The sequence below is a fragment of the Aethalodelphis obliquidens genome, unplaced genomic scaffold, assembly GCF_003676395.1.
Source record: "Aethalodelphis obliquidens isolate GAN/ISIS:26980383/991018 unplaced genomic scaffold, ASM367639v1 scaffold9, whole genome shotgun sequence".
NCBI lineage: Eukaryota > Metazoa > Chordata > Mammalia > Artiodactyla > Delphinidae > Aethalodelphis > Aethalodelphis obliquidens.
The window spans coordinates 15,493,332-15,509,532 of record NW_020837953.1 but is presented as its reverse complement, the minus strand read 5'-3'; the positions used below and the strand labels follow the sequence as shown (position 1 = coordinate 15,509,532).

General features: G+C 40.9%; 1 protein-coding gene across 4 annotated transcripts in view; it reads right to left on the bottom strand.

The window, feature by feature from the left end:
• TESK2 (testis associated actin remodelling kinase 2) overlaps positions 1-13,833 on the bottom strand; it is a 129,142-nt gene extending 115,309 nt beyond the window's left edge. For 2 of the 4 annotated variants that reach the window (XM_027108723.1, XM_027108724.1), the window contains exon 1: positions 13,524-13,830. The gene's annotated coding sequence lies outside the window, so the exon portion shown is untranslated. Of the gene's footprint in view, positions 1-3,378; positions 3,416-13,523 lie in introns of those variants that run through there. The other 2 variants (XM_027108721.1, XM_027108722.1) reach the window with 2 other exon arrangements.
• Between the last annotated feature and the right edge of the window lie 2,368 nt (positions 13,834-16,201).

Here is a 16,201-nt window from a genome sequence, read left to right as displayed (position 1 = left end):
GCTGGAGGAATCAGGCTCCCCGACTTCAGACTCTACTACAAAGCTACAGTAATCAAGACAGTATGGTACTGACACAAAAACAGAAATATAGATCAACGGAACAGGACAGAAAGCCCAGAGATAAACCCACGCACATATGGTCACCTTATTTTTGATAAAGGAGGCAAGAATACACAATGGAGAAAAGACAGCCTCTTCAATAAGTGGTGCTGGGAAAACTGGACAGCTACATGTAAAAGAATGAAATTACAACACTCTCTAACACCATACACAAAAATAAACTCAAAATGGATTAAAGACCTAAATGTAAGGCCAGGCACTATAAAACTCTTAGAGGAAAACAAAGGCAGAACACTCTATGACATAAATCACAGCAAAATCCTTTTTGACCCACTTTCTAGAGGAATGGAACTAAAAACAAAAATAAACAAATGGGACCTAATGAAACTTAAAAGCTTTTGCACAGCAAAGGAAACCATAAACAAGATGAAAAGACAACCAAGACAACCCTCAGAATGGGAGAAAATGTTTGCAAATGAAGCAACTGACAAAGGATTAATCTCCAAAATTTACAAGTAGCTCATGAAGCTCAATATCAAAAGAACAAACAACCCAATCCAAAAATGGGCAGAAGACCTAAATAGACATTTCTCCAAAGAAGATATACAGATTACCAACAAACACATGAAAGAATGCTCAACATCATTAATCATTAGAGAAATGCAAATCAAAACTACAATGAACTATCATCTCACAACAGTCAGAATGGCCATCATCAAAAAATCTACAAACAATAAATGCTGGAGAGGGTGTGGAGAAAAGGGAACCCTTTTACACTGTTGGTGGGAATATAAATTGATACAGACACTATGGACAACAGTATGGAGGTTCCTTAAAAAACTAAAAATAGAACTACCATACGACCCAGCAATCCCACTACTGGGCATATACCCTGAGAAAACCATAATTCAAAAAGAGTCATGTACCACAATGTTCATTGAAGCTCTATTTACAATAGCCAGGACATGGAAGCAACCTAAGTGTCCATCGACAGATGAATGGATAAAGAAGATGTGGCACATATATACAATGGAATATTACTCAGCCATAAAAAGCAACAAAATTGAGTTATTTGTAGTGAGGTGGATGGACCTAGAATCTGTCATACAGAGTGAAGTAAGTCAGAAAGAGAAAATCAAATACCATATGCTAACATATATATAAGGAATCTAAAAAAAAAAAAACAATGGTCATGAAAAACCTAGGGGCAGGACAGGAATAAAGATGCGGACCTATTAGAGAATGGACTTGAGGACACGGGGAGGGGGAAGGGTAAGCTGGGACAAAGTGAGAGAGTGGCATGGACATATATACACTACCAAATGTTAAACCGATAGCTAGTGGGAAGCAGCCACATAGCATAGGGAGATCAGCTTGGGGCTTTGTGACCACATACAGGGGTGGGATAGGGAGGGTGGAAGGGAGGGAGACGCAAGAGGGAAGAGATATGGGGATATATTTATATGTATAGCTGATTCACTTTGTTATAAAGCAGAAACTAACACACTATAGTAAAGCAATTATAACTCCAATAAAGATGTTAAAAAAAAAAAAAAGAATCCAGGGCTTCCCTGGTGGCGCAGTGGTAAAGAATCCGCCTACCAGTGCAGGGGACACGGGTTCGACCCCTGCTCCAGGAAGATCCCACATGCCGCAGAGCAACTAAGCCCGTGCACCACAAATACTGAGCCTGCGCTCTAGAGACCTCAAGCCACAACTCCTGGAGCTCAAGTGCCACAACTACTGAAGCCCTCGTTCCACATCTACTGAAGCCCGCACGCCTAGAGCCCATGCTCCACAACAAGAGAAGCCACAGCAATGACAAGCCCATTCACTGCAACGAAGAGTAGCCCCCACTTGCGACAACTAGAGTAAGCCCACGCACAGCAATGAAGACCCAACGTAGCCATAAATAAATAAATAGCATCACAATTAAGTTAAAAATCTCAAGATCTACTAAAAAAAATTTTGCTAGAATAAAAAAATAAAAGAGCTTAGAGGGAAGAGCAGATGATATACCATGGCAAACTGTGCTAGATAATTCAGAAAAGATCTAGTGATGGCAAAGATACTGAGATTGAAAAAGCATGTAAAGACATAAAATTTCATGAAATGAGAGCAGAAAAAAAATTTTCTAAAATAACACTGTTACATATTATTTAAAACATACGTATGTGACCAAAATAAATTAAACAAGACAAGTTTAAAAAATTCTGATTCCAGCTAAGTAGCTGAATCATCTTGGGCATGTTACTTAACTTCTCCCCCTCATTTATAAAATAGAGGTAAATATTAACTATATCTCACTGAGTTATAATGAGAATTAATGACAACACACTAAGGAATTAAAGGATAAAAATGCATAAATGAAGCAAAAGGCAGGGTGCATAACACACAGTAAGCATTCAATAAAAATGAGTTCCCTTTCCTCTCTCTTCCCCAGCCCAACCTTAATCCTAGCTCTGGATGCTGCAAGTATACAACAAATTAAGTCTGGTTTTCTTCTTTATTATACATTTTCAGTTACCAAGTTTTCTCCAGGGCACATATACACAAGTCTTTCAAGTTTCCCATGAAACATGGCATCAAGAGCTCCCTGGTTATCTTCTTCAAAGTTTAGCCTTAATTGCCCTCCAAACTGTCAAAGCTCCTCTAAAACACAATAGCAAAAAAAGTACACAATATTACATATATGGTCTAACTAGGACAGAATTGAGTAGGATTATTATTTCCCATAATCTGGATATAAAAAACATAGTTTCTGATCTTCTAAGTACACTAAATGTATCTAAAACTTTTTATGCTGGAACATGAAACTTGACACAAGATCAACCAATTGATATTAGGCCCATTCAAATAAGCTGAGATGCTAAAGTACTAAGACGATTATGAATTTCCAGGATAGGACTTCCCTAGTGGTCCAGTGGTTAAGAATCCACCTGCCAAGGCAGGGGACACGGGTTCAATCCCTGGTCCGGGAAGATCCCACATGCCACGGAACAACTAAGCACGTGGGCCACAACTACTGAGCCTGCACTCTAGAGCCCGCGGGCCTCAAGTACTGAAGCCCGCATGCCTAGAGCCCGTGCTCCACAGCAAGAGAAGCCACCGCAATGAGAAGCCCACACACCTCAACGAACAGTATCCCCCACTCGCCACAACTAGAGAAAGCCCACGCACAGCAACGAAGACCCAATGCAGCCAAAAATAAATAAATAAAATAAATAGATAAATAAATAAATTTCCAGGTTAATCTTTATTTTGATAAATTTTCCTATTTGATTTAAGAAGACCACTTAGGTCAAATAGGCAACTCACCTCTTCTGATAAAGTGGTTAGAAGTCTATTTCAGAGGCTGGTAAAGAAAGCAATCAAGAGAAAAAGGAAGTTAGATTCCTGGGGTTAGGGCAGGCTCTTCTATAGTTTACATTACAAAGGTCAAAGGAGGAATCTGATAAAAGGCAAAACAAAATTAATAACATGAAGTATTGTCAAAAAATATTCACCAAAAAATATTTTCAACCTTATTTCTCTCTCAAGTGTATTATTTCCACTAAAGGGAATATTTTATAGCCATTAAAAGTGAGTTACTGGGCTTCCCTGGTGGCGCAGTGGTTGAGAGTCCGCCTGCCGATGCAGGGGACACGGGTTCGTGCCCCGGTCCGGGAAGATCCCACATGCCGCGGAGCGGCTGGGCCCGTGAGCCATGGCCGCTGAGCCTGCATGTCCGGAGCCTGTGCTCCGCAGCGGGAGAGGCCACAACAGTGAGGGGCCCGCGTACCGCAAAAAAAAAAAAAAAAAAAGAATGAGGTAAATTCTATATATACTAACATGGAGAGATGTCAAAGTTTCACTGTCAAGTGACAATACCAAGATATTGGTATTGTCACTTGACAGTGTCACTGTTGGCAAAATAGAATGTATAGTGCAATCGTATTTTTATTTTTTAATGTAATAGTAAACATTAGTATATATCAAAAAAATGTAAAGGAATGCATATATTAAACTTTATCTTGGTGGAAGAGGTGATAATAAGAAAGACTTTTTTTTTTAATTTATTTTTGGCTGTGTTGGGTCTTCATTGCTGCATGCGGGTTTTCTCTAGTTGCGGCAAGCAGGGTCTACTCTTCCTTGCTGTGCGTGGGCTTCTCATTGCAGTGGCTTCTCTTGTTGTGGAGCACAGGCTCTAGGCACGCGGGCTTCAGTAGTTGTGGCATGTGGACTCAGTAGTTGTGGTTCGCAGGCTCTAGAGCACAGGCTCAGTAGTTGTGGCGCATGGGCTTAGTTGCTCCCCAGCATGTGGGATCTTTCCGGACCAGGGCTCAAACCCATGTCCCCTGCATTGGCAGGTGGATTCTTAACCACTGTGCCACCAGGGAAGTCCCAAGACTCATTTTTTTATGGAATACGTTTCTGTTCAGTTTTTTTACAATGATCTTGCATTACTTTTGTTTAAAAAATGAAGATTAAAAGCTTAGAACAGGGCTTCCCTGGTGGCACAGTGGTTGAGAGTCTGCCTGCCGATGCAGGGGACACGGGTTCGTGCCCCGGTCCAGGAAGATCCCACATGCCACGGAGCGGCTGGGCCCGTGAGCCATGGCCGCTGGGCCTGCGCCTCCGGAGCCTGTGCTCCTCAACGGGAGAGGCCACAGCAGTGAGAGGCCCGCGTACCGCAAAAAAAAAAAAAAGCTTAGAACAACTAAAAATCACCCTTTCATCCCTCCCACTACAATAGCTTAGACTACATGAGATGAAATTTATATGTTAAGTGCGAAGAGGGAGGGGCAAAAATATAAAAATTGAATAATCAATGATTATAATTATATAAAAGTATGCACTGGAAAAAATAAAGGAATTATACCAAAGTGATAATGTTATTTTGGGTAGAAAATGTATGACTTATTCTTTACTCTTATTCTAAACTTTCTATAATGTTATATTGACAATAAATATAGCAAACTGAACATAATTTCACAATGTATAATGAAAATGAATCTCTTAAAGCATTTAATTATTAATATACAGAAATACAAACATAAAAGCTGACCTGTAGTAATTCGACCAAATTCATATTAACTACAGCATACTCCCTGGTATTTCTTTTTTCTGAAACAGGTTTGCTTCCTTAAAATATTTTCTTTCTGATTTAAATTCAGGAAAAAAATTCTAATTCCAGTTAAAAATGTATTCTCTAATGTAACTATGGAGCTTTAGGAGGACTTTTAATGTGATTTCCTTATACTTGTAAAGCTTCAACAAGACCAGAGCCTTACCATGCCAGAGGGTTATCTGGTCTTAAGAATCCAAAGGAAAGAGTACATAACTATTATAAAAGGTATTTTCAAACAATGCCTATTTTCATAGTTCTTTAATATATATACACATATATACTTTTCAAATAAAGGGTCATATTCCAGTCTGAAATTTCACTTCTGTTTAAATACAATTGTCTTTGATAATATCTCTACTATTTCATAAGCATGAAAGATTTCAACATCATTTCAGACTAGTGGGAAGGAAGCAAACTGCAACCTGTAACAGTTCACATAACACACATGACAGTTAAAAAAAAATTCAATGGCGGCTTCCCTGGTGGCGCAGTGATTAAGAATCCACCTGCCAATGCAGGAGACACGGGTTCGACCCCTGATCTGGGGATATCCCACATGCTGCGGAGCAACTAAGCCCGTGCACCACAACTACTGAGCCTGTGTGCCACAACTACTGAAGCCCATGCGCCTGGAGCCCGTGCTCCGCAACAAGAGAAGCCACCACAATGAGAAGCCCGCGCACCGCAACGAAGAGTCGGCCCCGCTTGCCACAACTAGAGAAAGCTCACATGCAGCAACGAAGGCCCAACGCAGCCAAAACTAAAAATTTTTAAATTAAAAAAAAAATTCAATGACATTTGTTGCATATAAAATTCCTTAGCTTGGCATTCAAAGACTTTGCTCTACTAAAACTGGCCTAATCATTAGCCCCCAGACCTAACCCTCCTTTCAAGTGTAGCTTTCCCCTCCTAACTTGGCTTAAGTGATGTTCATCTCATTCCAGCTGTTGTGCTCAGTTAACATCTTCTTGGTCTTCCTATCTTCACTCTCACACCTCTCCCAATCTATTCTCCAAAATAAGTAAACTTTTGAGAACTTTTCATGTGTGATACAAAGGCTCTTTCTTATCTGGCCCCTGCCCACATCTCCAGCCTCATCTATCTCTATTCCTCTACCCACAGACACAATCTGCTCCAAACATAGAGAACTACTTGTAGAGTCACACTTCAATACCTAGAAGGAATATTCCTTCTCCCTGGCATGTTCTTCTTGACCTCTTCTACATGGCTCTCCAGTGATCATCTCATATGGGAAGTGTTCTCTGACCCCTCAATCTCTTTTTTCTGTGTTTTGATAATGCCTTCCACAAAGCTCTGTTATTATAGTTATCACACAGTATTTTAATTGTTGCTTATCTGTCTCTTTCACTGGACTCTGAGCTCCGTGAGGGTTAGACTTGAACTTACTCACCTCCAAATGAATTATGGCATACAAATTTTAATACTACTATATGAATCAAAATCTACAGTGGATAAAAAAATGAAAATAAGTAAGACATTGAGATTCCGTACTTCCTATGTAAAAACATATTCATTCTTTCATTCACTCAGTCAACAAATATTTATTTAGCACCTACTAAGGGCCAGGCACTATGCCAGACCCTAGGGAGTTGGTAAGGACAATGCAAACACATACACAAAAAGAATCCTGAGAGTCCAAAATGTTAACATTGGCTATTAACTCTTTGAATCTTGGGGAGATTTGAATAATTGAAAATCATCTCTATTCCCCAATTCCTCCTTAATGAACATGCATTAATTTTATAATCTTACACACACACACACACACACACACAAAAAAGTGAGGGGTCCTCCCAAATTACAAATTCCTACCAATCAGTAAGAATACAATCAATATGCAAAGTAAATAATGTGCAAATTTGTCAACCATAGCTAATGTGAAAGCAAAACAATTTTTGAGAACTTTTAGTCAGATTCCAATTATACCTAATACAAAGAACAACAAAGACTAAAGTATGCAAAAATACTTCAGGATTTCCACTGTGCCTACTTTTGAAAAAGACCCCATGCAAATTGTCCAAGAAAAACACTGACCACAAGATCAATACCACCCTAGTTTCCCACACTGCAGAAAACAAAAATTTGTCATCCTATTCCATTTAATGCAGGAGAAGAGATGACAACCTCTATACAATTTGTTCAGAAGACAAATTAATAAGTAACACCATATTTCATCTGTATAATGATTTACAGTTTACAGTTCACAAAGCACTTTGACCTTAACAATAATTCTATTTTCTTGTTCCCACTGGATAGATTAAAACACTAATGATTGAGATGAAGAAGGTCTTTCTAACTATGACTCAAAATCCAAAAGCCATAGAAGACAAGATTGATAAGTCTGTCTACATAAAAATCTAAAAGTTCTGCATGGGAATAAAAGAAGTCAGAAGACAAATGTCAAAATGGGAAAATATTTGCAATACATACCCCAGACAAAAAAGTTTATCTTATTACATGTATATATGATATATACACATAAATACATATATATCAATACATAAATAAATATATATACATATTTATATCATATATAAAAAGAGAGAGAAACTTAGAAATAGGAAAGAGGCCTATGACTCAAAAGAAAAACAGGTAAAGAATTTAAACACGTAGTTTACAGAAAAGGAAACATGAGTGATCAAACAATATAAAAAGATCCTTAACCTTAACGTAATATTTTAAAACTTAAAACTACTCTGGGGTATCATTTTTCTCTATCAGATTGGCAAAAATTCAAGTTTGATAACAGTAAAACATAATCTTAGTAACACCAATCCTGAAGCCAGAATACTTGGTTTGAATTTCTGCCACAGTAACTGTATGATTTGGGCAAATCACTTAAAGTCTCTATTCCTCAAATTATTAATCTGAAAAACGGAGATAATAACAGTACCTACCTCAAAGGATGTTATTAAGATAAAATGAAGTAATGTATATAAAGCACTTAGAACAGTATCTGGTACACAGTAAGTACCATGTAAGTATTAGCTATGATACAGCTAATGTTGGTGAGTGAACAGGCAATGCACATTTTGGAGCAACCCCAAAGGGAAGCAATTTGGCAACATATTTCACAGTTATAAATGCATATATCCTTTGACTTAGAAATCCCACTTTCTATAAAGTGATCCCACAAATATCCTTTTACACATGTAAAATGACACATGTTCAAGGGTCTCCATTACAGAATTGCTTATAATATCAAAAGAGTAGAAGCAACATACATGTACAACAATAAGGAACTAGTTAAATTATGATACATCCATTCAATGAAATACTGTGCAGATTTTTTGAAAAAAAGCAGAAACTCTCTATGTACTGATCTGGAAAGATCTCCAAGATACATTAAGTGAAAAAAAATTGGGGGGGTAATGAGTTGAAGGTGCAGAACAGTGGGGACTATGGACTAACTTTTGCATGAAAAGTAGGAAAAATACATTCATAATTGTAAGCGTTTGCCTAAAGAAAGTCTAAAAGAGTGTAAAGAAACCAGTAAAAGTGGTTGGGCAAGGGACATGAAACTGCGTGGATGAGGAATAGGCATAGGAGTGAGACTTTCACTGTTTATATAAAATATATAAATATTCAACTATTTATTTAACCATTTGAATGTATTACCTATTCAAAAATTAAATTTAAAAAACCTAACGCTCAGATAAAAAATTTGCCTACAATCATATAGCCAATCATAACAGGGTCGATGACAGTTAGGACTTCCACTTTTTTCCTTATATCACACTGCCTTTCTGAAATTTTCAATAATGTAAGATTTAAAAATTATCACAAGTAAGCCTTTCTCTGAAACAACCACTCCGAGTGCTCAGTAGAAATAACACCAGTGAGACTACACTGAAGTCATCTCCATATGACGACTTGGAAAACAGTATAATACTCATTGTTGGCCCAAAACATTCACCATCACCCACACTATACAATGTAATACTTGGGCTTCATTTACCAGAAGGAGACAAAATTCTCATAAAAGCCCTTATCATAGATTTCAAATTCCAACACAACATTCATTTTGCAGAAAAGATGAAATGTACGACACAAAGATTATATTTATAAACACTTTCACATAGAGAAAAAATCATTAAAGCAAGTCAGCTTTCTACTCTAAATAAGCCAGGGAATGAGTACATGTAAATATGTAAATGTGTAATTTACTTTTTACAAATAACGTAAGTACAAAATGTCATTGGGGATACTGGGTTGGAGATTCCCTAGTCTAGCTTCTCAGCACGTACACTTTTAAACAGAGCTAAACAGGCCTATCATATTCCAAATCACAAAAGATCTGTGTTTCAGACCATCCCAAATAGACATCTGTTTGAGAGAATAATACATCATACATCCAGGGCATCAAGTATTTGAGGATCTCGACATTAATTCACACACAAATATCTGTACCACCTAGTACTGCTTTTGAACAAGTGCCAAGGAACGTCCAACTCAATTCTGGGTCCCTTAGTTCTGAGCAGCCCCACATATAGGACCCAATATCTTCTCTGTTCCATTTCCCGCTTCATAGTGGGCAACTATGACATCCATACTGATGACATATCAATATCCTTTATAGCCCCTTAACCTCCCACTACTTCAATAATCTATGCGTCTATTCCCCTTCAACAGCACGGAGACAGTTACACTCTGGTGTTTTTTTTTTAAGTTTATTTATTTACTTATTTATTCATTTGTTCATTCATTTATTTTGGCTGCGTTGGGTCTTTGTTGCTGTACATGGGCTTTCTATAGTTGCAGCGAGTGGGGGCTAGTCCATTGTGGTGCACAGTCTTCTCATTGTGGTGGTTTCTCGTGTTGCGGAGCATGGGCTCTAGGCACGCGGGCTTCAGTAGTTGTGGCTCGCAGGCTCTAGAGTGCATGCTCAGTAGTTGTGGCACACAGACTTAGTTGCTCCGCGGCATGTGGGATATTCCCAGACCAGGGCTCGAACACGTGTCCCCTGCATTGGTGGGCGGATTCTTAACCACTGCGCCATCAGGGAAGTCCCTACACTGTTTTTTGTTTTACCTTGAAACTATATTTATACTGAACTCTCAGCTTTCTCATTCTGTTTTTCTTACAAAACCTAGTCTTCAACCACATTTCTGATTGTCTCCTTATTTTCCAAGTACACCAGCCCCAAAGAAGGTTTTATTTCTCACAGCCCCAGCTCTGACGCTCAAAGTGCATCATACCATCATACCTCCCACACTATCACTAGCAATGTAAAATTACTCTCCATTTTACCTTTCTTTCTTGTAAATTCCAATTCTGGATCAACCCAATCATCTTTTTTGCCCTCTTGCTCTTAGGCTGCTGGAGTGGAAAATGCATGCTCCTGGGCCCCACTACAAATATATATTTCTAACTTTAACTTGGCTTAAATGTGTCAGCAATCTTTTTTATTTAATCCTTAATCCAGGGACTTCCCTCCCTGGTGGCGCAGTGGTTAAGAATATGCCTGCCAATGCAGGGGACACAGGTTCGAGCTCTGGTCCGGGAATATCCCACATGCCACAGAGCAACTAAGCCTGTGCACCACAACTACTGAGCCTGCGAGCCACAACTACTGGGCCCACATGCCTAGAGCCTGTGCTCCGCAACAAGAAGCCACCGCAATGAGAAGCCTGCACACTGAATGAAGAGTAGTCCCCGCTCGCCGCAACTAGAGAAAGCCCACGTGCAGCAACGAAGACCCAACGCAGCCAAAAATAAAAATAAATTAATTAATTAAAAGAAGAATCCTTAATCCATTCCTCTTTCATTTTCCATTGAATATTTCCATGGCCATAATACTCAAGCCAGAAACTCACCATAGTTCCTTCAGTCTCCAAAGATAATTGACGTCTCCACAGATAACTTATCACATCAACAAAATAAAACCATCTTTTAAACTCTCTCACCTTCCTTCTCTCCTACCACATCATTATCCATCTCGATGTCTATCCTTTTGGTGTCAAAGAATGAAATGCCCAACGTATCTCCTAAATAAAATTTCCCCTCAACCTACCATACTAAAAAGAAAAACACACATGTGCCATAGTGGAAAGAACACAGGTTTCAGAGCTAGACAGACTTTTTCAAATTCTTGCCTATAGCTTCCCAACTGTAAAAGAGGGATACTGATACATAAACAAGGCTGTTGTGATCTATAACGCATCTTTATGATACCTGGCATATAGCATAACCTCAACAAAGGTGTTTCACTACTATCAGCTCTCCTTCATAATCACAGTTGTTGAAAGAGTAATTTTACTGTCTCACATTTGCTCCTCAATCCATCACGATCTGACTACTGCCATCATTCCCACCATCACGCTATCTAAAGTGTCTTTCAAAGAAAGCAAGTGATCTCCTAATTACTAAATTCAGTGGTTTCTTCCGAATTCTCATTCTACTGGTCATACACCACATCATACACTGATGGTCGCCCTCTCCCTTCTTGAAACCCTTTCTTCCTTTGGCTTCTATCATAATGCCATTCTGTTCTAGTTCTTGTCCCACTGTTTTAACCTCTCTTTCTCAGTGTCTATTACCCTTCAAACAATGATATTCATTCTGGTCCACAGCCCTTTTCTTCTCTTCTTTCAGTATTACCACCCCATACTAAGGCTTCAAACATCCCCCATATACTCTTTGTTGACCCTCAAATATATGTATTCAGTTCCAAACTTTCTCCCAGTTTTCAGACCCAAATTTCCATCTACCCACAATGATACCTGAAAAACACCTCAAACTAAACTTATCCAAAATCACATTACCTCCCCTCAAAATTGCTTCTTTATGTTCCCTATTTCAATTAACACTATCAATCCATCCCATCAGCCAAGTTAGAAATCCCCCACTAATTCTCTCAACTCTATTTTTTTCATAATAAATACTATCTATTAAAAGACAAAAGTGAAAATACAAGTTACAGATCAGAAGAGAATTTTTGTAACTAATTGTACTCAAAGTATATTAAAAAAAACTTTTAGAACTTAGTAAGAAAAAACCCCACAAAGTAGAAAAATGGGCAAGAAACTTAACAAGCAATTCACAGAAGAAACCAAATTGGGAAACACAAGATATTCAACATTATTAATAATTGGGGAAATGCAAATAAAGACCACAGTACCTTTTTATACCCCCTAAATTGGTAGAAATTTAAATGTCAGATACTACCAAATACTAATAAGAATATGAAGCAGTGATAACATTCATACTCTGCTATAGGAGTGTAAATTGCTGCAACCACTTTGGAAAACAATCTGATATCTTATGAAGTTAAAGTGCATATACCCCATGACCCTACTCCTAGGTCTTGTTGCATGTGTGTACCCCCAACTCCAGCCATAGGCAATCACTAATCTACATTCTGTTTCTTTAGTTTTGCCTACTCTGGACATTTCGTATAAATGGAATCATACAGTCAACTCTATTTTGAAACCTCATGGAACTGCATGCCATTCTCTTCATTTTCCTACCACTATTCCCCTCTGACCTGGATTAGCACACTACTTTCCTGCCTACCTAGGCTTTCTGCCTCCACGCTCTTCACTTTGAATTCTTCCTCCATATTTTCACCAGAGATAATCAACCATACCAAACTCCTGCTTAAAAGCTTCAATGGCTCCCCATACCTACAGAATAAAGTCCAAATTATTTAGCAAAGTTTTTTTCAGAGGGATACATTGAAAGGTTTTTAAATTCGACAAACCCGGTTTCACTTCTAGCTAAATCTGAATACTGGCTTAGTCCAGAGTGTTCAAAGTTAAGGGTAAAAGGCAGAGGAGGGAAAAGGAAAGATGCGGAGAGGAGGGATGACAGGGGAGGAGTGAAAAAAAAGAGTCAGTAGTGTCTGAGGGGAGGGAAGTATCTTTCGAGGGTAGAAGTGGGTGTTTTCGAGGGTGTTACGTTTGAGAAAAAAAGTGAGGGAGTCCAGATCTCTGAGCGAGCTGACAGGGTGGAGCTGGAGGTCTCAGAAACGGGAGTTCTCCGACGAAATGAAGAAGTCCTGAGTCTCTGAAGTGGGGAAAGAGCCTGAAGGAGTCGGGGACCAAGTCCCAGATACGAAGGAACTTCTACGGGTTCCGGGCCTCTAAGGTGGGGAGGGAGAAGGCGCGGGGCAGAGGTAAGAAGCCGTCCCGGGACCCTGAGGGAAGTGAAAAGAGTAGGGGAAGGGGTCGAGGAGTGTCCCCAGCCGCTGAGAGGAGGCTCCGGGAAGCGAAGGAGTCTTGCCAGTGCTAAAAGACCGGAGCACCAATGCTCCTAAGCCCATGCGGGCGGTAGCCGCGCACGCGGGCCGGGGTGCCCTGGGTTAGTGCCCCACGCGCTCTCTTGGCGTTACCTGAGGCGGGACTGAGCAGCCAGAGGGGTGCCTGCGCGGGCGGGAGGGGGAGGCGGAGGCAAAGAGGGAGCATAGTAGCCCTCACAGCTCGGAGGCGGCAGCGGCTCTTAGCCTGCGGAGGCGGTAGGGCTCCCTCGCGCAGAAGCCGGCGACTCGGCTGGGCCAGCGGCGGCGGAGGACGAGGAGGCTACTGCCATGACCCCGCAGCCGGGGCCGCTCCCCTCGCCTGTTCGGCGAGGCCAGGAGAATGATCCGGCCGGCGAGCCAAAGAGCGCAGCTGGAAGAGCCCTAGGCTGCCCGGCCGCGAGCGACTGAAACTCCTGCCCAAGCGGGCAGGGAAGCTAGGGGCGGGGTTTCAACGGTCACGCCCCTCTTCTCAAGCCCTCCCTCAGAGCAGCCAATCAATCGTTAATCCTGGGAAAACGAGCTAGTGGAATTGCCCAATTAGCACTAGGAATGCCACGTGGTATGAGGGTGGACACAATGGGCGTTCAGAAAAGCCAATCATCAGCCCAAAGCGCCAACACCGGAGGACGAAGGGAACCAATAGGAAGGAAGTAGAACTAAAAACAGAAGAGGCAGTGTGCGGGAAAGGCGGAACCAAGGGCGGAACCAAGGAGGAGGGAATACACCTGGGGAAAACCCGAGCCCAGGAGCCTCTCAGAGGGCGGGAGAGTAAACACAAAATGGGCCAATCAAAATGCCAAACATATAAGCGCTTGGTAATTGATAGAGGCAACAGAAAATGGATTCTACTGGCGCGGCTTTTGGCTTCGTGAAGATATAGCTGAATAAGGACTTGAGTAGGCAAAAGCCGTGTATGAACGCAGAGTCGGACAGGATCTCACTATAGTGTGGAGGGAAAACTGAAATAAACAGTTATTAGCGACTTGAGATAGTAAGAGCAATGGGTATAAATGCTGAGCGAGCAATACCTCTGAACTAAGAGATTCGATTTGGTGAAGCCTTCTTCCAGGAGGTTAACACTTGAGCTGGCTTGAAAACAGGTTAGGGAATAGGAATGCTATTCAGCTGTTCAACAGGCACATATTTCCTCATGCTTTCCATACGCCTGGACCTCATGCCATCAAGGCATGAGCCTGAGCAGATTGAAGCTTCCAGGGCAAGAGCAGGCAAACAGTGGAGTATGGCCTTCCTGCACCCACGTTCCCTGGGGTTAGAGACCTCCTTTGTGCCATCTTTAGACTTGCCTCCTGTTGGAAGGGTCTTGACAGATGAGTGGGATTTGAACAGTTGGAGTATAGGTGGTGTGCATTTTTGGTGGCAATAAAGTTTAAGAAAGATGTGTGGTAAGAGATAGAAGGCAGAGATAAGAGGTTAAATGTGGGTTCAGCTTAAATGCCAAACTTGTCCTTTCTTTTTTATGCTGGGAGAATTATCAGAGGTTCTTTAGCAGGAGAGTAGCCTTTACAGGACACTGTTTTAGGAAGATTGATAGCTCACAGGATCTCTAAAGGGAGAAAAGAGGTCACCATCACCCAGTCCCCTTGGCAAGCCTTTTCTGTATCATTCGCCTGGCAACAAATCATGTGCTGCCACCTGGTGACTGTTCAAATACCATTGTTCCACATTGCTATTTAATGTTTCTGTTGGAGCCCTGGCACCCTTGCAAAACTGTCTTCCACAGACCTTGATGCAAAGTAGTTGATAAATAAGTAGAGCACTGGTAGCAAGTAGATTAAATAGTGCCATTATGCCAGATATATCACCTGCCCAGTAAAAGATGTAAAAGACAGGGGTTCCTTGTATCTGCTTCATTAGGAAGATGAGCCTTCATGGGAACTTTTGGGTTTTGTTTTTTTGAACAGGTTCTGTTGGACCCAGGTCTCATCTCTACCATTCCATTCTCATCAATCTCCCTAATGCTGAGGGGGAAGAAAACATGAGGATTGCCTTATAGCTATTCAGGTGTCAAAGGCCCACCCTTCATGACCTGTCTGCTGATTAGGCCAGGGCCTTGAATGTACCCCCAAACAGGAAGTAGTTCCTGCTCTACTCACCCCAGCCTTTTATTATGCTTTTATTTCAGATAACTGTCTCCTCTTCCCAGCTAGACTGAGCTAAGAGATGGGAGTCCACTGCACATCTTAGCTTAGGACAAATATATACCAGGACTGGTATGTATTATGCTCAATAAACATCCACTTGGTGGATAAATGACATTATTTTTTGGGCTGTATTTAGCACTGGAAGAGACCTAATGAGACCTCAGTGAGATGCTGCTACTTCTAGGGAAACCCTGGACTGCACTGTCTAGAACACAAAGCCCAGGTAAGGAAAAAGTAAAGCTTCCCTAAGTCTACCCAGGAAGGTATACTTCCAGAGAGCAACCAAGTGGTGGAAGGATCAGAACCAACAGCCACAAAGCATTTTAAAAAATATAATAGGAAATATCAGAGTGCATAACTCTTAGTAAGAATAGTATTGAATAAGGGCTTCCCTGGTGGCGCAGTGGTTGAGAGTCCACCTGCTGATGCAGGGGACATGGGTTCGCGCCCCGGTCTGGGAAGATCTCACATGCCGCGCAGCGGCTGGGCCTGTGAGCCACGGCCGCTGAGCCTGTGCGTCCAGAGCCTGTGCTCCGCAACGGGAGAGGCCACAACAGTGAAAGGCCCGCGTACCGCAAAAATAAATTAATTAATTAATTAAATTAAATA